The sequence below is a fragment of the Mus caroli genome, unplaced genomic scaffold (assembly GCF_978045245.1).
Source record: "Mus caroli unplaced genomic scaffold, Mus_caroli_1 scaffold_1, whole genome shotgun sequence".
NCBI classification, from domain to species: domain Eukaryota; kingdom Metazoa; phylum Chordata; class Mammalia; order Rodentia; family Muridae; genus Mus; species Mus caroli.
Genome location: NW_028227256.1, coordinates 133,969,012 through 133,992,842, shown reverse-complemented (window position 1 = coordinate 133,992,842; position 23,831 = coordinate 133,969,012). Strand labels below are relative to the sequence as shown.

Below are 23,831 nucleotides of genomic sequence, written 5' to 3'. Positions count from 1 at the left end.
TTTTTTATATCTAGTTCATCCTTGTAATATTAAAAACTAAGAGGGAGATGGATAATCTTCATGTGTGTGATCTGTATAATTTTAAAGAATCTTGAGGGAAGGAACATAATCCCTCCATACATGTCTGCCATTTAAGTGGTGCGGCTTTATTAGGTGTGAATATCTTTAAAGATGTAAACTTCTTTCACCCACCCAGCCAATTCCCCCCTTGCAAATACTTTTAAAGGTGTTTTGACACAGTTAACTATAACTATGACTATGAAACATAAGTAAGAGTGAGATTCTTTCCAGCAGGCAGACATGCTATTTATAGTTTGTGAAATCGATAGTACAATCCAGGGCTGATATACAACACTTAATTTTTCAAAAGCAGCTCAAAGAAACAGTCAAAATGTATTGAATACACATTGTTTTCCTGTTTAAAAAAAAAAGGGCTGCAAAAACATAAGAGAGCTTTTCAACTGAGAAATCGTTTTAGGTTAAAAACTGGGGAAGAGAATGAATTGTTTTTTAAAAGATATGACTCCTCTTTTGGGTTAAAATACTCAGTTTTACTCGGTCACCTATTTTAGATCTATATCTTACTATGAATGCAAGGGCATATTTTGCTGGTTTACTAAAAACTACTCTTGCTTTTTATAATGTCTCCTACCATCAACATGCAACTGATAATCAGATAAACAAATACATTCTTGCCATTTTAACACTTGAGTATTTTCAGTAACACTTCTGAGGGTCCCTGGGGCCATGCACAATGGTCCCATCCTAACCGGCAAGATATGTTCTTGAAATTCCCAAACCGAATCTGAAATAGATCAAAATATATATATATTACATTATATTTTCCTGCATGTCTATGATAGAGATATTATGATCACAGCAATAGATAAACATTATCTAACATTAGATAATTAGTGACAGTATGATATTTTTAAAAAGCAGTGTAGGTAAAAATCTCAAGTTATCTCACCATACTGCCCTCATCCTCTGGTGGTGACATGAGATGATACAGTGCTGAATGTATGATGAAATGAGGTGAGTGCTAAAGGCTCTGTGACGTAGTGATAGTCTAGTGTAATGTAGACTGCGAAAGAGTGGTCCAAACACAAGCTCCCATCCTGCAGTAGTCATCCATCACCTAGATAGCTGTGGGGTAAGCAGGTCTAAAGAAAGGATGCTGCCACTCTGTTTGTGTGATGATATGACGCCAATGCTAAAGGCTCTATGAGGTAGGGATAGTCTTTGTAATGTTAGTGGGATGCACACCACTACGTAAGAGTCACCCAAGCACAAGCACCCATTCTTGGACAGTCATCTGTCACCTAGATTGCTGTGGAGTGAGCAAGGGTGCGGACGGACAGGTTACACAGAGAGACAATGTACATCCCAAGCACACGGGGGGGGTGGGGGGGGCTCAGGCCCACAATGACATCATGCTGCTCCTTAGTGCAGCAGAACATGGACTAAAGAGTGGCGTAAGCAAAGATAGAATACCTATATGGGGAGGGCCAGTGCACACTGTTGAATTTTCAGGAAAACTGATGGAACCAGAATCATCATGTTAAGTGAAATGAGACTCAGAATAATCAACTTTACTCTCTTATGCATAGATTTAAGCAGGGGGAGGGGGGTTAGTTTTTAAAACTAAAAAAAGTTTTCATGAGAGAGAAGGAGGAGGTTTTTATGGAAGGGGAAAAGGGAGAAAATGGAATACATGCTACAAGAAAGCAAAAGGGGCTATCGCTTGAGAAAGAAGGGAATAAGCCAGAGGCCAGCAAGGGCCTTGGGGGAAGGAAGTGGGGAAGGGAGACAGGGGAAGAATAAGAACAAAGTTGTAATGATATATATGCATTAAAATGCCAAATGAAACCTATTATTATATATGCTAACCCAAATATATTAATAACACCAATAACAAAATTAAGCTGGGGATATATATCTGTGTGTGTATGTGTATGTATGTATATGGACATATTGTATGAGTTTTACTAATCCATGAGCCACAGATTGTGGGGGAACAATATTGTCAGTGTATTATCTGGCAAAGAAACCCCTTTCCAAGATACATAAATAATTCTAAGTAAAGAATAACTTCAACCACTAAACCCAGACACTATTGCATATGCCAGCAAGAATTTGCTGACAGGACCCTAATATAGCTGTCTCACGTGAGGCTAGGTCTGTGCCTGGAAAATACAGAAGTGGATGCTCACAGTCATCTATTGGATGAAACACAGGGCCCCCAATGAAGGAGCTAGAGAAAGTAACCAAGGAGCTGGGTCTTGGGTCTGCAATCCTGTAGGAGGAACAACAATAAGAACTAATCAGTACCCCCAAAGCTCATGTCTCTAGCTGCATATGTAACAGAAGATGGCCTAGTCAGCCATCATTGGAAGGAGAGGCCCTTGGTCTTGTGAAGATTATAGGCCCCAGTACAGAGGAATGCCAGGGCCAGGAGGTAGGAGTGTGTGGGTTGGGGAGCAGGGCAGGAAGAGGGTATAGGGGACTTTCGGGGTAGCATTTGAAATGTAAATGAAGAAAATATCTAATAAAAAAAGAATAACTTCAAAATCCTACAGAAAATAGGCAGGTAAACCCAGTAGTGAACACTTCATAAGTAAGATATTCAGAGTCAATAATAACATATCAAAGTGGGAAACACTTCAAGATGGAAGTTATTTCATACGGATCAGAAGACCAAAGTCTAGACGACAAGACCAACCATGTGCATGAATATGACCACTTTCATTTTCTCCTGGGGGAAGGAAAAATCTTAGAGAACTATTTTGCATATGCATTTTATCCCAAATACCCACTGTATGATCTGGCAATCCCATTTCTAGGTATCAAGCCAATATCCTCCCGGGTTTCCACACATCCAGCATGCTAGGCCTGGACTTCCAGTCAGATGGCATTCCATACCGCAAAGTAAACACTTAGCACCGACAGGAAGCTTTTCCAGCAGGCAGGTGGCACAGCCACTGCAATTAAGGACCTCTGGGGACTGGCATAATGAAGACTTCCAAACCAGAGTTTTGTTGTTCTCAAGTAAAGGTTGAGTTTAAAACCATTGGTGTTAACAAAGTTAACATTTTTATATCACCACCTATGGCACACAAAAGTTAAACTTGGCATCCCTGTGCATTTCCATTCTAAAGAAAAATGGGAATAATATTAAAGTCTAAATTGTCCAATTTATCCTTTCAACTAAAGTTCTCTGAAAAACACCTTTGCTTAGAATATCATTGCTTTTACTTAGCTTGCAACTTGCTAGGTGCACGGTGGTTAGTTATAAAAAAATGTTGTGTAAATTATGTTCAATGATATGCCTTTAAAATAATTCTCTGGGGGGGGTGCTGAAGATATGGTTCAGAGCACTGGCTGCTCTTTTAGAGGATGTGGGTTCAATTCCCAGCACCCATATAGAAGATCACAACCATCCATAACTCAAGTTTCACGGGATCCGAATTCCTTTTCTGCCCTCCCTCCATGGCAGTACACAGATATTCATTCAAAACAAAACAAAACACAAAAAACCCTACATATATACATCAAATAAAAATAAAATGAATCATTTAAAAATAATAACCTGTTTATTGCTACAAAAAAGTATGGCAGAATGTCAATGTGGATTCAATACAGCCATCTCTTATCACCATGAAGCTATGTGCACTTTCCCCCTTTTTATTGAAAATAGATATTTTCCATATAATATATTCTTATATATTATATCATATGATATACTATATATTATAGTTTTTACTCTCCCAACTCCCCACAGATCCTGCCCATCCCTTCCCATACCCAAATCCACACACACACACCCCCACTGGAAAACACACAGGCATCTAAATAATAAATAAAACAAGATAAAATAAAAACAAACTAGAATAGAGCAATATAAACAAAAATGAAGTTTCCAAAGCGGAGTCACACACATTTGCACACACAGAAAACCCCTAAAACCACAAAATCAGAACATATGTAAGGAAAAGACTTGTGATGTAAACATACGTCCAGACAAAGTATTATGAAACAAAAACACTTCCAAAGCTACTCTTGAGTTCTTTCTGGGTGTGGGGTCTGCCCTTAAGTATGGTTTGTATACCCAGCAAGACTCATTGGAGAAAACTAATTTTCCTTTGCCAGCGGATAATGATTGGAGATAGCTTACGGGTTAGGAATGGGGACATGTGTTCACTTCCCCTGTCAGTGCTGGGACCCCATCTGGCTTAGACCTGTGCAGGTCCTGTGCATGCTGACACAGTCTCTGTGAGCTCACACTTGCAATGGCCCTGCTGGGTTTAGAAGGCCTGGTTTTCTTGGTATCCTCCACTCCCTCTGACTCTTACATTCTCTCTCCCTCCTCTTCTGCAGAGTTCCCTGAGTCCTGAGGGAAGGGATTTAATGGAGACAACCCATTTGGGGCTGCATGTTCCAAGGTCTCTCACTCTCTGTATGTTGTCAAGTGGGTGACTGTGTTTTGTTCCCCCCCTATTTTCCTCATATATAAAGGGTAGGTGGAATAAAATGTAGGTGACAGTAACTTCTTTAAGAACTATTTCATCTGCCCCTAACGTCTTTGTATGTGTGGCTGCTGTGTCATTTGTGCAGTGGTAGGTTCTATGCTCAGTGTTCTGACATGTGAACATCTGAATGTTTAGGAACCTAACATTCCCTGAAAAAAAGTGATCCTAAGATGACCACCAGTCTAGTACCTCGAAATCCAGGAAGGGCTCCCAGGGCAGAGACTAGGAGAACCCTATCTGAGGCCAGGGGTCCCAAGTGGGAGTGAGTCCCTGACAGGCAACCCACTTGGCATAGGTCCCTCCCCCCCTCCCTCTCTCTCTCTCTCTCACACACACACACATACACACACACACACACACACACACACACACACATATGCAAACACACATAAAATCATAATAAATTTTAAAATTAAAAAACATGAAAACACCCTCTTGTATGAGAATCTAGACCTGACTTTTCACTAGCTGCCATGTGACCACAAACTGCTTCTCTACCAACTTGTTATGTTATTGCTGCTTCTTCATTTCTGAGGATGATTGTCACTCCCATGCACTGGTGTCGGCAGGACTAGAGCTACCACATGGCTATAACCCACAATATGATAGCTGCTTAATGAATGGTAGATATATGGATGGTAGATATTCTTACATCATTATATTTATTAATTACATTATACACTATTATAATGATTAATTATATTAATTATGTAAGGATGGAGTATGTACAAGGGCTTAGGTTTGGTCCCAAGCACTAGGATTGAGGTGGGGAGACATGCAGGCTTCCAATTTAGAGTCACAGATTATTAACACTATAGACACACGACATAAGAGAGGAGAGTCTCACTGTTCTTCACTTGCCTCTCCAGATACCAGATGGTGCCCGGCCCCGTGTCACACCTCACTTCTCAGTAGACTTCACGTGGCCCCTGCATGGAGGAAAGCCCATAGGACAGTTTCATGTCATCTCTTCCTATATACTGCTTTGGAAAGCTCATCCACTCTCAAGTCATTAAACAGCTTTGCTATTACATCCAAGTTTATGTATGTTGCAGATCTCTTCAGCTCCAGACTCAGTTCCTAATTATCTCAGATACTACAGACCCACTTTAACTCCAGATATGCTGCTCTGAACTCCTGTTTACCTGAGCCATTCCCCATCTTGTCTAATAGAAACCCCATTTTCCACTTGCTCAGCACAAAACACTTAAGGCCATCAAGGATTTTTCTCTTTCACAAAAAGTGCCAGCCAGTGTCTCTGGAAATTCTGTTGACCCTGATTCAAAGCCATGACCTAACCACTTCTCTCGCCCATGTCTAACTCCTGGATATAAAATAGTGTCAACACTAGCTTTTCCACATCAATGACTATCCACCTCCTTGATTTTTCCAACAACTTCCTTAGATATATAAGTCAGATCATTTCAGTATGGTGCCCAGAACCCAATAGCCCCTCATCATCCAGACCCACCATATTTGCCCCTGACCTGTCCTTCGAAAATACATATCCATTAAAGATTGATAATAATAAACTGCAGGAGGCAAGGATTTTTAAATGTGTTGAATCCTAAAAGCCTCAAATGCTGCCTTGTTCCTCAAATGCTGGCACTCCATTGTTAGGTGAACCCGGCCTTGGGAAGAGCCTGCTACACAAACAGCACCGGGCTACCTGGCAGGACTCCCTCCATTACTTCAGCCAGCTCTCTCTCTCTCTCTGTGAGCTTGACCCATGCTCTCCTGTTACCATTGTTCTTCTTCTTCATGGATGTCGGTGAAGCCACAACGGCCCTGAGGTTTCCATTTTCTCTCTTCCGAGACAAAGCATTTTCCTTTAAGTGTTGATGAATCCACCTAGTGAGGGAGACAAAATAACTAGCCAAGGCTAGCCCACAAAGCCACCCTTTTTGTGTGACTAGAACATTACAGTAGCAGTCTATAGGGGCTGAGTGATAAGTACCAAAGCACAGCAGAATCTCACAGGCTCCTGTGGCTGAGAATACATACCATGACTATTGCATTCTAATACTTCGGAGGCTTGTTTGTATTATCCTTTCCCTGGTAGTTCCATCTCATTCTGTCTTCTGCATGGGCATATGTTGTTTGTTAAAACTATGTCTCTAATTAGAATATTAAAAATCAAGAAAATAGCACCTTAAACTTTTAGCTGTAGCAATTAAAAAAAGAAGAGTGTGAAATTGAAAACTAGACCAGGAAGAACTAGATACTCATAAATAGTACATAGCTGATAATTTCATGACAGTAACAATTATGCCTATAGGACACAAAACATACACTAATCACCAGCCATTCCTTTAAGATAAGCTACTACTAGACACAATTTTTAGACAAGACAGGAAATGTTGTCCCAAGGTCAAAAGACAATAAAATGATGGATTGCGGAGGCAAGCTCTGTTCTTAGAATCCAAATGCCACAAACTTATCCTCCAAATCACTACTCATTGTGAAATTGTTACTGGGGGGTAGGTTTTTGTCTTGTTTTGTTTTGTTTTTTAAGATGTACTTTTTTTTATATATGAGTACACTGTTGCTGACTTCAGACACACCAGAAGAGGACATCAGATCCCATTACAGATGGTTGTGAGCCACCATGCGGTTGCTGGGAATTGAACTCAAGACTTCTGGAAGAGTTGGCAGTCAGTGCTCTTAACTGCCAAGCCATCTCTGCAGCCCCTGGGGGAGAGTTTCTTATCTGCCATTTTAATGTTTTCCCAGTAACCACATTTTCATCCAACACCCAAGTGTCATCACCAGTAGACAGCTGCATAATTCTTCCGGTGCCAGACCAAATCCCACTCTGTCCATAGTCAAATGCATGCTGCCATTGCACCATCTGTGTCTGTGCAGGTGCTGCTGCCATGTCAAAGCTTCCAGGTATCACACACTTTCTATAATATACAGAATTTGTGTCCCTAGATAATAGCTGTTGTGATCAAATCATCCTCAAAGCATTAAGAGATGGAACTTGGGGTGGTGGTGATGGTGGTAAATAAATGAGTGCCTTTAATCCCAACACTCAGGAGACAGAGGCCGGAGTACCTCTGAGTTAGAGGTCAATCTGGTCTACAGAGACAGGATCACTCAGTCCACTTCTTGTCCTTTGAGTTGTGCTGATTCATGAGAATTTCAAGAACCTGTTCCACAAAAGGCTTTTATAAACAGATGCATCCTGGCTTGGTGTGTGAATGAACACCTCCCACAGATTCTGGGTAAGAAAAGAAATTTCATACAAAATGGTCTGCTAGTTTCCAGATACCACTTCTCTTCCTTACTCAACAGTGAAAACATAGTCACTAGCTTGCTGGAAGAAGTTTAGGATAGTCCTTAGAAATACCAACCCTAAGGCCAGAGTACACACACTTCTGTGCTGTGACCAGCTGTCTGACATTGGATAAGTTACTGCTCTTGCTGTGGCCTCCATTTCTTAAGTACTAAAATAATAATCCATAAAAGATAATATTCTATAGGTCTTCTGTGAGAATTCCATGAGGTATATGAATATAACATAGGACAGTGCCTGGGAGAGCTAGGGTGCGTAATGAGTTGTCACTACAGTCTTAGGGATGACACCCGAAGACAAAGCAAATACCTTGCCTGGAGATCATGGACCTGACACGTGAACAACAGCCATCTTGTGATTCATTTGCCTTTTATGTATGTTATCCAGTGTTTTAAATCTTGTTTTTAACACATACAAAAATGTTAATTAGGAATAAATGCTCACAATCCCTCCACTCCCTCTTTGGCCATGCTCCCTAAGTCTCCGGGTGCAGGAGTTGTATCAGTTGGGGCTGGTCATCACAGGATTTTTCTTTATATTTTGAATAATTATAACTTTCTTCATTAGTCTCCATCAGTTGTTGCAAAGAGATATTTCTTCTCTATGGGTATAGAGCCAGATGTTTAGGATGTAGTTAGAAGTTATGCTGGCTTAGTATAAAGTCACAGTTGAATGTTCTCTTCCAAGATCTGAGTTTGCTTTTGCTGCGATGCTGACTGGGTTTCAAGTACAAGATAGTGTTTCCCTCTTGCTGAGTGGGTTTTAAGCCTAATTAATTAAGGAGGAGTGGTTACCTCCCAGGTATGACTACTGTACCCTTGAGTGTTGCGGCCCGACCCGCGAACGGTTCAACTGAGGATGGCAGTTCGAGCTGAAAAGAGAGGAAGCTAGATGGGGTGAGAGAAAGAATGAAGCCAAGACAATTTCATGTTCAAGGCCCCCCTTTACTAATTCCAACATTCAGTTATAAAGGAAGGGGGAGGGAACCCGATTTCCCGCCAAGTAACTCGGGGTCCAGTAGCAGGACAAACACGTGTGTGCCTCTAAGCAGCAAAGCGACAGGGTCCAGCAGTGGGCGTGGCAGAACGAATGAGCAGAAAACTCCACCCTTGAGCAAGCAGGTTCCAGGGTGGGGGAAGGGAAACCACACTTGAGCTTACCGTGCCATGCTGGGCATTATTGTGGTTCATGTTCTGCTTCGTTCGTGGCTGGGTAAGAGGATTGGTTGCTTCCCTCCTTTGGGTGCGTACATAGTGTTCTCCCACACCATGAAAGCTAGTCCTCAGGAAGGAGGCATTCAGATCAATTCCAGTTCATTGGCCTCTGGGCCAGGCGTCTAAAGTGCATGATGTCTTCAGCAACAGGGTCTCACCTTCCACCTTTGGGGAGGAGCCATGGACAGAAGCAATTGTAGTTATACTTTTGGCTACTTTGTGGGTTCCTATTTCTACCATCCTTCTCCAGCCTTATCCCTCCCAACCCTCCAATACTAGGCAGGACAGAAAGAAGGCTAGAGGGAAAACAGGGCTTTGATATCATTTGACTACTTCCTGCTGATTAGGACCATTAAATTCCTTTGGGCAATCTTGATCATCCTTGCCAGGATAGCAGCAACCAGCAACCAGCAACCAGCAACCAGCAACCAGCAACCAGCAACCAGCAACCAGCAACCAGCAACCAGCAACCAGCAACCAGCAACCAGCAACCAGCAACCAGCAACCAGCAACCAGCAACCACCAGCAGCAGCAGCAGGAAGAGGAGGAGGAGGAGGAGGAGGAGGAACAGTGGCTGTGCATCCCTCTCAGGGCTCTAGCATTTATATACAGTCTCAAGTGTCCCCAGAATTCCAAACATCACACACTTGCAAAAACTATCTGCAGCTGGCAAAATCATAACCCTGCCAGAGCACAAGGCAAATCATAGTCTGCTGCTGTGGACAGTCTGAAGCACCCCATATTCCACACCTGGGATTAAAATAAAAACACATTCCCTTGATATTTCTTTTTTTTTTTCAATCCCAATACAAGCAACAGCCTGTAAATGTTTTAGGAGTCTCTTGGACAGCCCTGAACAACAACTAGGGAAAGGGTTTCTTATATTGGAGTTTTTGTTAGACCATCTTTGGCTTTTGAAGGAAGCACTGTCAACCCAGATTGGAAAAAAAAATCATTTAAACTCTATATGTATATTTAAACACAGAATTATATGTGTTATAGGTTTTTTGAATAAATTGTTAGTAATATAATTCCTTATGGCTTTTCAGATATCCTTACAGTTATTTTCATACAGAAGAAGGAGAAAGAACGGTAAAAAGCAAAATTATTTTTAAGAAAATTAATGTTTAACGGATGGAAAGATGGATCAGTGGTTAAGAACACTATCTACCTTTGAAAGAACCAGGATTCAGTTCCCAGAATCCACATGGTGGCTCACAACATTATGTAAACACAGCTCTGGGGGGATGTGACGCCCTCTTCTAACCTCTGAGGGTACTGCTTACATGTGGTGCACTTACAAGCAGGCAAACAATCATAAGATAAAAACAAGAAATCTTTTTAAATGTTTTAGAATACAAGTGTTTTAAAATGTCCATTACATTGGGAGAACTTCATCTGCCTTTAATACATAGCATAATTTCAGTCATAAGTATTTCCAGGTATGTAATTGGAGGACTCTGAGAACAGCGCATGCACCACGTCATATTTCAGAAGGCCGTTAGCTTCTTGATGAGAGCAATGTAGGCCATGTGTCTTAGATTTCCGAGATTATGATTTCATTGCTTCGCATGAGTGAAAACCGATTTCTTTCCTATTCAGCTAATTTCCTCTGTAAATGGGCATCTGCAGAGATACTCTTAATAAAGTATGGAACATAAAAATGGAAATCTGACTATTTGCTTCAGCCAAATAGACGGAAAAGGGTACAGTCTCTCGCACTGGCCACGCATCCATCATAGTGAAATGTCAGTCAGTGTGTGCAGCCATGAAGGATGCTGCAGTCGAAGCTGGTCTTGCTGCATGAAGCAAGGCCTATGAAAGCCTAGAACACCATCTGTGCACGAATCACTTTTCCTTTTCCTATTCACTACCTCCTGCCTGTTTTATTTTAATGATAATGAAACCCTGAATTACGTATTGCATGTCAACCCGAGGCATGTCTTCAGTGCCCTTGCATTTATCACCAAATACAGAGTGCATCACCTCAGTCCACACTTCCAGGCTGGGCTTCGTTCCATCTACAACAGTGCACAAGGACAGAGCAGAAATCTTGGAAGTTGACAGTAAGGCACACTGATGTAATATACAAACTGTGTCATGCTGTTGAGTCAGAAAACACTGAAGGGCTTAAACAACATTCTTCACAGAAGCAGTGCTTTTTTTTCTTTCTTTTGAGAGATTTTCAGAAAGATATTGATCTTCAGATTGTCTGAAGGTAAAAACTTATCACTTCTGAAGAGATGCCATGAGTTGGTCCTTCATAAATATTTTCTCAACCATTTAGTTATGATTCTAAAATATCACTTACATTAGGATATTGGATTAGTTCTATGTTAAAATATTGAATAAGTTTTGTCATCGAATAAAAAAAAACCACATATCAAGATAGTCATTAATGAAGTATCTAAATGTCCCAAAATAATTGTCAATACCAACCCATCTCTTCATCTGCTTGTGTATTTATACCTTCATCTACTCAAGTATTGACGAGATCTCTTAGTCACCAGTTAGACATGAGAAAAACAAAATCCACCTTTCTCCCCCATGGTGTTCAATGAGCAAAAATGGTTGTAGATACATCTAAAACCTTACAGTGTATAGTTCCTGCAGTACAGTATTTCAAATCACATCTTCAGAGAACTCATAAAGTATTAATCCAGCCTCACAGTTCATATAATGTAAGCATAAATCTCATGCTAAGTGGAGAAAGTATACCTCTGTCCCCACGAGTGCTAGAAGATATGGGAGAAGGAAAGATATACACAACGTTTCTTGGAAGATTTATTCCAGAGTCCAAAGTGGAAGACACAGCAAGCCATTCAAACACAGACATTAATAAAATAATGATAAACGCTGGGGGTGGGGGGAAAAACCAGGACTTACTCACTGCTGGTGGGATAGCAGACAGGTACCACTGCTGTGGGAATCAGTAAGAAGATGAATCAAAAAGCTAGAAATAGATGTATTGCACCATTCAGCTAGTCCACTCATGGGAAGACACCCAAAGGACTCCACTATAGAGATACCTGATTATCCATGTTTATCGATGCTTTATTTAAAATAGCCAAGCAATGAGTACAGCCAAGACATGCATCAACTGGTCAGTGGGTAATGAGGATGTGATATATTTACAGACAGGGAAGTTATTCAATTTACTAAGGAAAAAAAGCCACTTATAAAATATATCCATAAACAGATGGAGCTGAACTAATCATTCAGGGAGAGGTAGCCCAGTCTCAGAAAGACAGAACACCACATGCCTTCTCTCAGTTGTAGATACTAGCTTTGAAACCATTGTGTTTCATTTGGAATACCCATAGAGGTCAGGAAATTAGTGAGCGGCTGAGGATGGGGGCAGGGCTTTCAAGGGAGGGGAGATAGAATGTGTTACTATACAGGCTTAAAGGGGAAATAAAAGAATGGGATTGAATTGGGCTGGAAGCTAGGACGAGGACAGGGTAGAAGAGAGAAATCAGGAGGGATAAAGAACACTAAAGATCTGTCTTAAAAGCCATATAGAAAACTATCTACTACTGTAGAAATGTCTGTGTGTGTGTGTGTGTGTGTGTGTGTTTGTATGTGTGTGTACGTATACACACATGCACATGTTAAAGGTATATATGGTACACCACATATTTGAGTAACATAGCATAGAGGTGTAAAGCTGGTACTGACCTGGAAGCTGCATCCTTGCCAGCTAGCTTTCATAGTGCTGAAAGGAGTCATGCTCACTGTCTGAGGGAGAAAAATCATTGATGATACTTATCCAATTATGAACCCTGGGAGTTATAACAACAACTGGCCTGGCAAGGCATACCAACTTGTACAGTAATACTCTAACTAACATGGAAATGAGCAACCATTCTGGTCAGATTTAAGTCCTTTCCATGGAATGAAACCCATGCTTGCAAGCCAAGAACAGGTAGATAAACAGGCCATAGACCATAGAGGAGAATCTAATACTATTATTCTGCCAGATGTATGAAGTATTAAACTGACTCTTCATGAGATATCATTATAGCCATAGAATAATATGTATCTTGACCCTCATCAGAAAAGCTTTTATTTGCAGTAGATGGTGGTTAACACAAGACCCACAACTACTCAAGGTATAGAAAATAACAGATTGCAGAATTCTCATCTCTAAATTGGGCATTTATATCACAATCCTTCCCAAGTCTCAGGGATTGTACTGGCTGGTTTGGGTATCAACTTGACACAGGCTGGAGTTATCACAGAGAAAGGAGCTTCAGGTGAGGAAATGCCTACATGAGATCCAGCTGTAAGGCTTTTTCTCAATTGGCAATCAAATGGGAGGGCCTACTGTGGGTGGTGCCATACCTGGGTTGGTAGTCTTGGGTAAGGGAGCAAGCTTCTGGAAGAGAGAGCAAACTATAAAATCAGGGGCGGTAAATGGTCACAAAGAAACACAATCTTCAAAACAGAGCAGGGCAGTTCTACATATGAACTTATGACAATATCAATAGCATGCACAACACCTGTGCAAGCTCAAGCCCGACCAAATCCCAGCATGGAGAAGAAAGGTGGGCACAAATTCTCACTCCTAGCTAAGGAACACTTGCATCTGATAGTTTCTGGGAGAGGGAGAGCCAATATTCTTCAACAGTATTGCCACTGGTAAGTTGATCATGTTCCAGTGGATGACTGTACATCTAAGAATATATGGGCAGCACAAATTGGACTTAATGTATAGTATATATATATATTGTGTGTGTGTGTGTGTGTGTGTGTGTGTGTGTGTGCATGTGTATGGGTATGTATGTGTATATATATGTATATATATATATATATATGTATGGGTATATAGATAGGTAGATATAGATAGATAGATATGGGTATATAATGGATATAGAGAGGAGAGAGAAAGGAAGAACACACAAAGTTGGATGAATAAGGGAGGAAAAGGAAATAAGGGAGGGAAAGGAAGGATCTTGGAAGAGTTGAGTCAGGGAATAAATATGGTCAAAACAGGTTGTGCAAATTCTCAAAGAATTAATCAAAATATTTCTTAAACCAGAAGATAGGGAACAAGGATGTATAAAATTCCATCTTCTGTGCATGGCACATCCAATTCAGTCATGACTTCACAACAACTCTGCAGTGGGCTTATACAAGTCTGGGCCTAGTAATAGTCTGTTGCAGATCATGGAGGAGCCCCTGGGACCCTAACTCTCTCTGCTGATGTATTTGCTACTGATAAATTCTGATGTAGCAGTCATTATCTTTAGTTGTACACCAACTAATGATTCACTGATCTCTAATGGATGGTTCCACACCCATGGTCATACAGATCTTGCTTAGAATCAATTGGTCTGGGAAAAAAAATCTTTGAAAGGGAATTGAATTGTGGGGGGATTAGGATGGAAGTCAAGAAAGAGTGGGGGATTCTAGTAATCAGAACACACTTTATACTCGTGAAATTGTCCCAGAATAAATCCAATAAATGTTTAAAAACTAATAATTAAACTGTCTGCCATACAGATACCATGATTTTGATCTTCTTTAAAGAGTGGTACCCAGACAAGCTCATCCTGGGCACAGATGGGCACCCAATGCAATGCAAACAGTCTTTCAAATGGAAGAGAGGAGAGAAGACCCACAAACTAGACACCAGGAGAAGATGAATGCAGTTAGTGTGAGGCACCAACAAACCAATAAGTGCCAAGGGTTGAGGGTCACCAACAGAAACCCAGAGAGGGATATGGGATATTCTCTTGTTCAGAGTCTGCAGAAGGACCCAATCCTACTTAAGCACTGATTTAAGTTCAGTGCCACCTGGCAATGAAATCATCAGTTTCTGTTGTCTTAAACCAACCGCTTTGAAGCAATTTCCTGCAGCAGTCACATGGATCAAGTGTAAAGAGCTTGGACCAGTGTTTGCATTAGCACTTCTCAGTTGAGCATTGTCGGTGTGCATGCTCCATATTTGCGGTGTTCAGAATTGAGTTTGTCTGACTTGCCTGATATGATTCAATGTTTCAATTAGAAATGGATGTTTCAAATGCCACACTAACTTTCTTCCTGTAGTTTCCTTAGAAAATGTGCCCAGAAGTCCATTTGGATTTCATCAAAAGGTCTGGTTGACTTAAGATTCAGTCTCTAGGGAAGAAAACGCAGAATGGGGAATTAGCTTGGGGGCCCCATCAGTGCCTGAGCTAGCCACAGCTGACCCTTTATGTGACAAGGCTGCCCTCAATTTTACTCTTACATTTATGACTCCCATTACCCTTTCCACTTGTGACATTCCTATTTGCCACTAATTGACCAAATTAATCAGTGGGATGGGAAATAATCGCTCACTAGCTGTCAAGCAAACCTTGTCACTTTGTGCCGTCCAGGGCTCAAAGCCATTCAGTTCAATTAGCTTCATTGTTTTACACACAGTGCAGTATGATGATCACTGGCAAACTTCCTTCATGCTTTGTTCTTTTTCTCCCCCATGAGACAATAAGACATCTTAATAAATATGCCAAAAATAGATACAGACCTGACCGCAGTGAAACAGCTGCCTTTGAAGGACTCCGTGATCCAAGATTAGCTGCTGAAAAAGTTCTGTCCTATCCAAGCACCCTTGTAGTGTCTTCAGGGAAGAAAGAACAGATTTTCTGGTTGTCCTAAAAGATCAGTGGCTAATTACAGCTAATTGCAATCAACTTCACCTATCTGTGCTAATGGAAGGCATCCTGATTCCAGCAATCCCCACCAGGCCAGTTTCCATGAGGCTTCAGCCAGTAAAAACACAAAAGACATTTATACCACAAGACCTCTCTTACTTCTTTGGGGAAATCCTGAGCAAGTCGGCGGTAGATTTTAGATTGTCTGAAGGTAACATGGATATATTCCTATTACCCTTTGGTCAACACATTGGATTTACTACTACAACTACACCTAGACTAGAATTAGAATATGATTCACATCCAGTAGTAGACAGAGCTGAGAAATAATTGTTAAAAAAAATTTAAAGAAAAAAAACACTTTCAGGGCAAATGTGACCCTAAGCCTAAAGGCTGACTTGAAATTGATGGTGATAACTAGCAATAATAATAACAACAACAACGACAAAATTTCCCATTGCTGGGCACTGTTGACATACCAAATACATACTGGAAGTAATCCTGTGACTACATTATTAATATTATTAATTATAATAGCATCTTATTTGTAATTAGTTATAAATAATATAATTAATATTATCTTATTTAATTATATATTATGTAATTAATATTATCTCCTTTTTATGAACAAGAAATTGAGGCTCATGAAAGTTATGTAACTGACCTTATAGTATCCAACAGCAAATATCTCACTCTACTTAGGCTGCTATAGCAAAATGCCTTGTTGACTTATAAGCAGGTTTATTTCTCACAGTTCTGGGAAGTCCAGGAGTAAGTCACTGGCATAGTCTGTGTCTGGGTGGACCTATGTATTCCTAAGAGACAGAAAAATCCCTTATACCTATCCTTTAAAAGCACTAATTCCTTTCATAAAGGGCCCACTGTTATGATCCAGTTATTTTTCTAAATTTACACACCCTCATACCAGCAAATGGGGGAGTAGACGTCAGCATATGAATTTGAGTAAAAGACAGTGCAAACACTTAGACCATTCTAACACAGAAATGAGATTCAAATTGGATCTTGCTCCAACTGGATGGGATCTTACTTAGTTTCTCACTCAAAATTATTTTAATTTCCTTACATGAGACTGAGCAAAAAAAGACTGAACAATGTTTTCTGATCATTTGAAATCCCTCATTATAAGTGTTTGTTGAATGCTCTAATGACACTAGACTTAAAATAAGATTAGACCTCAATAATATCCTAAATTGATGAGGAACAGTGAGTGGCTGACTGGTGTTGCTCAATACTGAGAGAAACATACCCACAGCCCTACAAAGATCAAAATTCAAAATCTGAAGTACAATTTCTACTAAGTGGATCTCATTTGCACAAAGGTAAAATTAAAAATGAATAAATCAAGCCATGGTCAGTCAAGGACTGTCTATTCTAATTAAATCACATTAGAGAGTTGGGTACTTGGCTAATACAAACATATTAACATCTCTCTAAAGGACATAATTTTTTATGACAGATGGAGCTTGAGGGTTTAGCAACTGAAATTTTAAAAGAGTCTAGTTAAAAGTTGTTTTATTTAGAAAGCACTGACAGGGATAGATCCTGAAAGCCCATTAAATTAAGACTCTGCTGCATAAATGTGTCAAAATCTTCCTCCCACATTAACTTAGTCCACGGCCTAGTTAATACCTCAAGGGGAATTCCCACCAGACAAATTCAGGTTATGTGTCCTTACTTTGAAAATAATTTGTTCCTAAAATGGTCTTTACTTTTCAAATAAATTTAAATTGGATATTCTAGGAGGAAAGACAAATATTGGAATATCAATAAAGAGCAATGATATTCTTTCAAAATGAAAATTAGGCTAATTCCCTATAATTTTATATGCTATAAGAAGCTCATTATTCTTTAATAATATTGATTTATCTAATAAGTTCATGCTATCATAGTGATAATTAGATTACTATTAGTAAAGTCCATTCCAATTTTCTAATTGATCTAAACAAATAACAGTGCTCCATGCCAAGATCAAGAAGTAGTCAATCCTGGCCGCCCACACTCAGATGGAGAAGATACACACATACACAAATAATCATTTGTAACAATGTAGTTGCAGCCAGTTGTGGTGGCACATGTCTTTAATCCCAGCACTTGGGAGGCAGAGGCAGGCGGATTTCTGAGTTCGAGGCCAGCCTGGTTTACAGAGTGAGTTCCAGGACAGCCAAGTCTACACAGAGAAACCCTGTCTCGAAAAACCAAGAAAAAGAAAAAAGAAAAAGAAAAGAAAAAAAAATGTAGTTGCTCTTAGCAACCTGACCACTCACAAATGTGTCCAGTTATGTGGAACTCACCGGAACCTCTTTTTTCCATCATCTATTCTTAACTACCTAATTGTTCGGCTTTATACATTTTCTCCACTCTGCTTAGTCTTCCCAGCCTCACCTTCAAGGCCTTGGCACAGATCTGCTAGCATTTCTCCCCTGGGGTTCTGTAGTAGTCTCCTTCCAGTCGGCTCCTGAGTACCTGAATCCAGTTTCAGATTTTTCCATATTGAATTACTGGGCCAAGGTGAAAACCCACACTGTCTACTAAGTTAATAAATATATTTTCACTGCATAATAGGACTTAAATGTAAAAAAGTTAAATCCTGGATTTTCATATAGGAAATGTCTGACCTTGGGTACTCCTCACACTGGTTTCTGTCACGTGGCTTGCCAGTAATAATTACTTGGAAATCTTGGGAATAGATGAGGAAATGCAAATGAAATACAGAGTGTGTAGAAATCACTCAGTAAGAAACAAATAATCATGATATCAAGCTCCTTGCCTTTAACTGTACCAATCGTTCATAGAAACATTCAGAATCTCCCGCCTGTGTCAAACTTCCCTGCACCACCATGGTTTTGCCTATTACTTTGGCAAAACCTGGAATGATAGCCTTTGAGGGCCAATGATCCACAGAAACTACCCATTCGACATCACAGTCTTCCCACAGTAAACCATACATTTTGCACAAATTACTTGAAAGTATAGGGCTCTGCCTCTTTGGCCCAAAGCATAATAACATTAATGGGCACCACTTCAGAATTCCACATCATATGCTTGAAGCCTTGTTACAGTTCATGCCTTTCTCTGCTGAAGGAACTTTGATTTCCTTCTACTTAAAAGTGTAGATCTTTACAAATTGCTTGCAGCCCACACTGCCTCAGAATCTTCTACAGAGAACTCAATGCATGATGGTTGTATTCGGACCTAGATTATTCACTACTTATGCATTTCTTTCTCTGATGGTGAATGGAAAGTAGGCAGGCCCTAGCAAGAGATGGTCCTGTTGTTAAACCGGTGTTGCATTGGAATGCAACATTAGAGGAGAGGGGGTGAAAGGCGTTCCACAAAATCTCCATCGCATGCACCACACTGGACCTTTCTAGAACTGTGTGTAACTGTAAACCAGAACACAGCAAACTCTTTAAGGAATAAAATAATAAACATGTTTTAGCTTTACGAGCATAGAAGTGTTAGTGAAGATGTGTATGTACTTATATAAACATTTGAAGTACAGCCATAAAAAAAGATTAAATTATTCTTAGCTTTCAGGCTATAAATAAAATAGTTAGGCAAACAGATTTGACCTCTGGGCCATAGTTTGGCAACCCCTCTTATAAAATACTGTGAGCTCGGCCCACAGAGTAGAAGCAGGAGTTGTTCTGCCCTGACTACCAGGAGGGAGTCAACTAAAGACTGGATGCAACACTGAAAATACTCAACAACGACACATTGCTTAATATGGAAAATAATTCATGTACAAACCTCTTTAGATGGGTTTGATTAATATCTAAGCTCCAAATATTACTGATGTAAATCAAAATTAATTTTCATGATAAGATTCTTAACCATTAACAGTCCTTCAAACTGGAACCAGTGATATGTTTATTTTTTAATTTTAGTCATTGAATTAATTCTATTACTAATTATGTGTGCATGGCCAACAGAAACTGGTCTCCATTGGACTCCACTGTTATTTTAGGGGCATGAAGTTGAATGGTAGAGAGGTGGGAAGGAATCTGGGAATTGGGGGAGAGAAATGAAATCGATTAAAATACCTAATATGACATTTTCAATGAATAAATAAAAACTATTTTTAAGATATCCAGTCATCTTTATTCAATGAAAACCTCATTGCTTTCTAGTTGGATAATTTATCATATCCTTCACTTTGTTTACTTTGTGAATAATTTGTGTGTATTTTTAATTTTTAAAAATAAAGTCTTGGGACAGTAATTTGAGCCATTTTCTTTTCCAGAGGGCATTAAATAGTATAATTTCTCACTTAGGACTTCTTTAATGGGCCCTATGAATTTGGATATTATGTGTTTTAACTTAAATTTGCTTAAAAGCGTAGCCCATTTTCAAATAAATTTCTTCTTTTCCCATGTTATGTTTAGAAGTATATTCTGAGGAAGTATATTATCTATATTTGTTAAAAATTTTAAACCCAGTTATTACAAAGATAGACCAACCCAAGCAAACACAAACATAACTATGTAAAGCAAGTAGAGCAAAGTCAGTTTAAATCGAATTTCCTAAATTGCCATATGATGAAAGAGAAAGCCTTAAAGTAGCCAGAAAAGAAAAAGGCTAATTATTTAAGAATTAAAGGGTAGATGATTGCAGGTTTCACATCAGAAACAGCTACACAAAGCAGACAAGTAATATTTTTAAGATATTGAAGAAAAATAATTCTCAATCTAGAATTCTACACCCAGAGACAAAACCATAAAATAAAAAGGGAAGAGTAAAAATAAGAAAGATTGTGTCTTAAGCAGACCCACAATGTGAGGAAACTTAAAACGTGTTTCTTTGGTAATATGTTCTCATTCATATCTCTTTGGGGAGATATAACACAATCCTCCATAAAAGCCACTTGCCTTTTACAAGTCTACATTATTCAAAACAGGGTAACTTTGATAAAAAAAAACAGCTTCATCTTTGGAGTAGAATATAGAATCCAAACAATACAGAAGCCACACAAATCTAGCCAACTAATTTTGTCAAGAGCTTAAAGGCAAACCAAGAAGATGTGAGAGCTCTCTGATAAACGATCTAGAACCAACTAGGCATACACACTAAAAATTGGTTATCCACCCTTACTAATGGCCTATACAATAATTAACTACAAATTTATTACAGATATTCATGTAAAACTACATGATAGGTAGAAATAGTTTGTAAGAAAATGAGTAAAAATGGGTTGCCCTTGACTTCAAGGAGAGCTCTTAGCATGAAAATCATGATGTGTAAGAGAAGAGATCAATAAGTTTGGAAATCATCCAAACTTAAAATCTTTACCTTTTAAAAACGCATGAAGGATGGCAAAAAAAACCCATTAATGTAATAATAACCAGAACATCTAACAATAGAATTTTGTCTCAAATATAGAAAGAACTATAAAAATGAAAACCTAATTTAAAATGGATGAAGTATCTAAAAAATTTAATTCACAACAGAAGGTGTTGAGATATGGAGACAAAACCTACAAAATATTTAAGGATGGAACAATGCAATCTTACACAAACCCTCTTAGAAATCTAAAGAGTGAGAACTATTTCCCATTCATTCTGAGAGCAAAGTGTTACCCTGTAGCAAAAACTGTAAGAAATCTTAAAAAAAAAAAAGACATGTAATGAATATTACAAATCTTGTGGTATAAAAAAGGATGATCAATTATGACCAAATGGTATGTATTCTAGGAATTCAAGATGAGTTCAATATATGAAAATCAAGAAGTGATGCCAAGTGCAGTATGGCTCAAGGCTATAAGCCTGGTCCTGAGAAGGCTGAAGCAGGAGAATCGTTGCTGTGAGACCAGTGTGGGCTAGATAGAAGCTCTCATCAAAAAACCTCCACCAATGTAATATAGGAGCAAACTAGAAAGCTGTGTGTGTGTGTGTGTGTGTGTGTGTGTGTGTGTGTGTGTGTGTATGTGTGTGTGCATGTATGTGTATGTGTTTTCCTCCCCCCAAAACAGAAGAGCATTTAGGAAAAATCTTTTTGCTATTGTTACTTTTTCAAAACTACTGCTCATTTCAAATTAAGAAGTCGATGGAGGAATATTCTGGTTTTTCTTTGTTTGTTTGTTTGTTTGTTTGTTTAACAGAAACAAAAATCTTCATTCACCTGGACACATAGTTAGATATCTCAATGATCTAATTAAATATGGATACAGAAATACTCAGGCAGCCGGGCGTGGTGGCGCACGCCTTTAATCCCAGCACTCGGGAGGCAGAGGCAGGCGGATTTCTGAGTTCGAGGCCAGCCTGGTCTACAAAGTGAGTGCCAGGACAGCCAGGGCTACACAGAGAAACCCTGTCTCGAAAAACCAAAAAAAAAAAAAAAAAAAAAAAAAAAAAAAAAAAAAAAAAAAAAAAAAAAGAAATACTCAGGCTAGAATCACAAAGAATAAAAAGCATTAGGGAATAATCTCTGATTTCTGCAATGAACATAGAATATTGCTCTGGCTATAACATTATGAGTAGAAATAAGACTAAAACTTGAGCAGCAAATGTAAGGATTATATGTATTCTAATATAGTGGAGGACAAAACAAAATATATTGTAGTTTTTGTAAGAATTTAAATAGACACCTGACAATATATGTGTTTTCTCATACAAAAATAAATGAGAGACTAAAATAGTAATGGTCAACTGAAAGTAAAATCAGACGTATTTATCAATGCCAACATGATCAGAATCATATTAGGAAAGATAACATAGAAAACCTTCACACCCTTACCCTGAGAATAAATACTTCTTCCCATGTAGGATAGTAGAAATTGGACCCTATTGAAGAGAGAACATATTTGTAAGGATTCCAGTGATTATCCTATAGTCCCATTTTACCCAGCCTATTTCCTACAGAAATCAGATGTATTAACTGAAAGATATTAAGTTAAATGACTTAAAGATGAACTCTAGATTTATTCCATCCCAACCAAATAGTAGCTCCAATTACAGCTGCTGGGCAACCATGTTCATCTCTGCTATGCCATATGTTTAAAGCTTGAGGTATTTGTAGAACCATTAATTTGGACAAGACTCCAAAGCAGTTCTCACTTACATGGAACTACAGTTTTCCCACTAGGCTGTGCTATTCTACCCTCCTCTGCCATTAGCAAATATTTTAGGAATCTGAACCACCTGAAAATCTGCAGAATATTACCATAACTTTTTGTAAAACTACATCTGATTGAGTGAGCAAAATGAGCAAGAAGTGCTAGTATGCTATAATCCATAGTAAGCTATACAAACTATACATACTGACTTGGAAAACCTTTATATGCTACTGTTCCCAATAGAAATATGTGAGTTAGGAAATCAAGAGGCCACAGTCCTTGGGAAGATCCAATCATGTACTCTAAGCTCTAGGTTAATGTCCTGGTCTTCAGTGAAATGTGCCTTCCATGGCATGTACCAAGTCTCAGAATGAACTACAAAGTGTTTCTTCTCAGAAGGTGGCAGGTGATCCACTTGGACACACTGGTGATTATGGCTCCTTTCTCAAAAGGTTAGTGCAAAAGAAACGGAAATTTTAGACAGATGAACTATAAATCATTACAACTAAAATCAACCACAGTCTCATGGGTAAGAACAGGAAGCTTGATCTTTTGGTGTGACATGGGCTTTGGGAATGGCTCCAGAGCTCCTCTGAGGTGCAGTCACTGAGCTGGCCATCACTGGTTGCCACATACAACACACTTTTAACCACATATCACAGTTCAGTTGTTGTGGATAGTATAACAGAATGACTTTCAAATTGACATGTTTTGCCATTTTCTGCAGCACCCACCTGTGAAGCTTTTACACCTTCTAAGTTGCCTCAGACACAACAGGAAACAACTGCTGTCGTCCACATTGAGTTATTTGGCAACTTTTCATGTGATGATAAGATTGGTTTCAATGATTGTTCTCTCTCTCTCTCTCTCTCTCTCTCTCTCTCTCTCTCTCTCTCTCTCTCTCTCTCCCTCTCTCAATTTATTTTATTTTATATATTTATTTTATTTATGTTGCTGTCTTTAGACACACCAGAAGGGGACATCAGATCCCATTACAAATGTTTATGACCCACCATGTGGTTGCTGGGAATTGAACTCAGGACCTCTGAAAGAGCAGTCAGTGCTTTTAACTGCTGAGCC

General features: G+C 39.2%; 1 long non-coding RNA gene and 1 pseudogene across 1 annotated transcript; one reads left to right on the top strand and one right to left on the bottom strand.

The window, feature by feature from the left end:
• The first annotated feature begins 4,572 nt into the window (after positions 1-4,572).
• Positions 4,573-4,676, top strand: LOC115032496 (small nucleolar RNA SNORA17; annotated as a pseudogene).
• A 10,349-nt stretch (positions 4,677-15,025) lies between these two features.
• Positions 15,026-16,407, bottom strand: LOC147006127 (uncharacterized). Its single transcript, XR_015045257.1, has 3 exons — positions 16,344-16,407; positions 15,553-15,645; positions 15,026-15,164 (listed from the first exon to the last, which is right to left on the bottom strand). It is a non-coding gene; the product is annotated as an uncharacterized LOC147006127 (long non-coding RNA).
• Between the last annotated feature and the right edge of the window lie 7,424 nt (positions 16,408-23,831).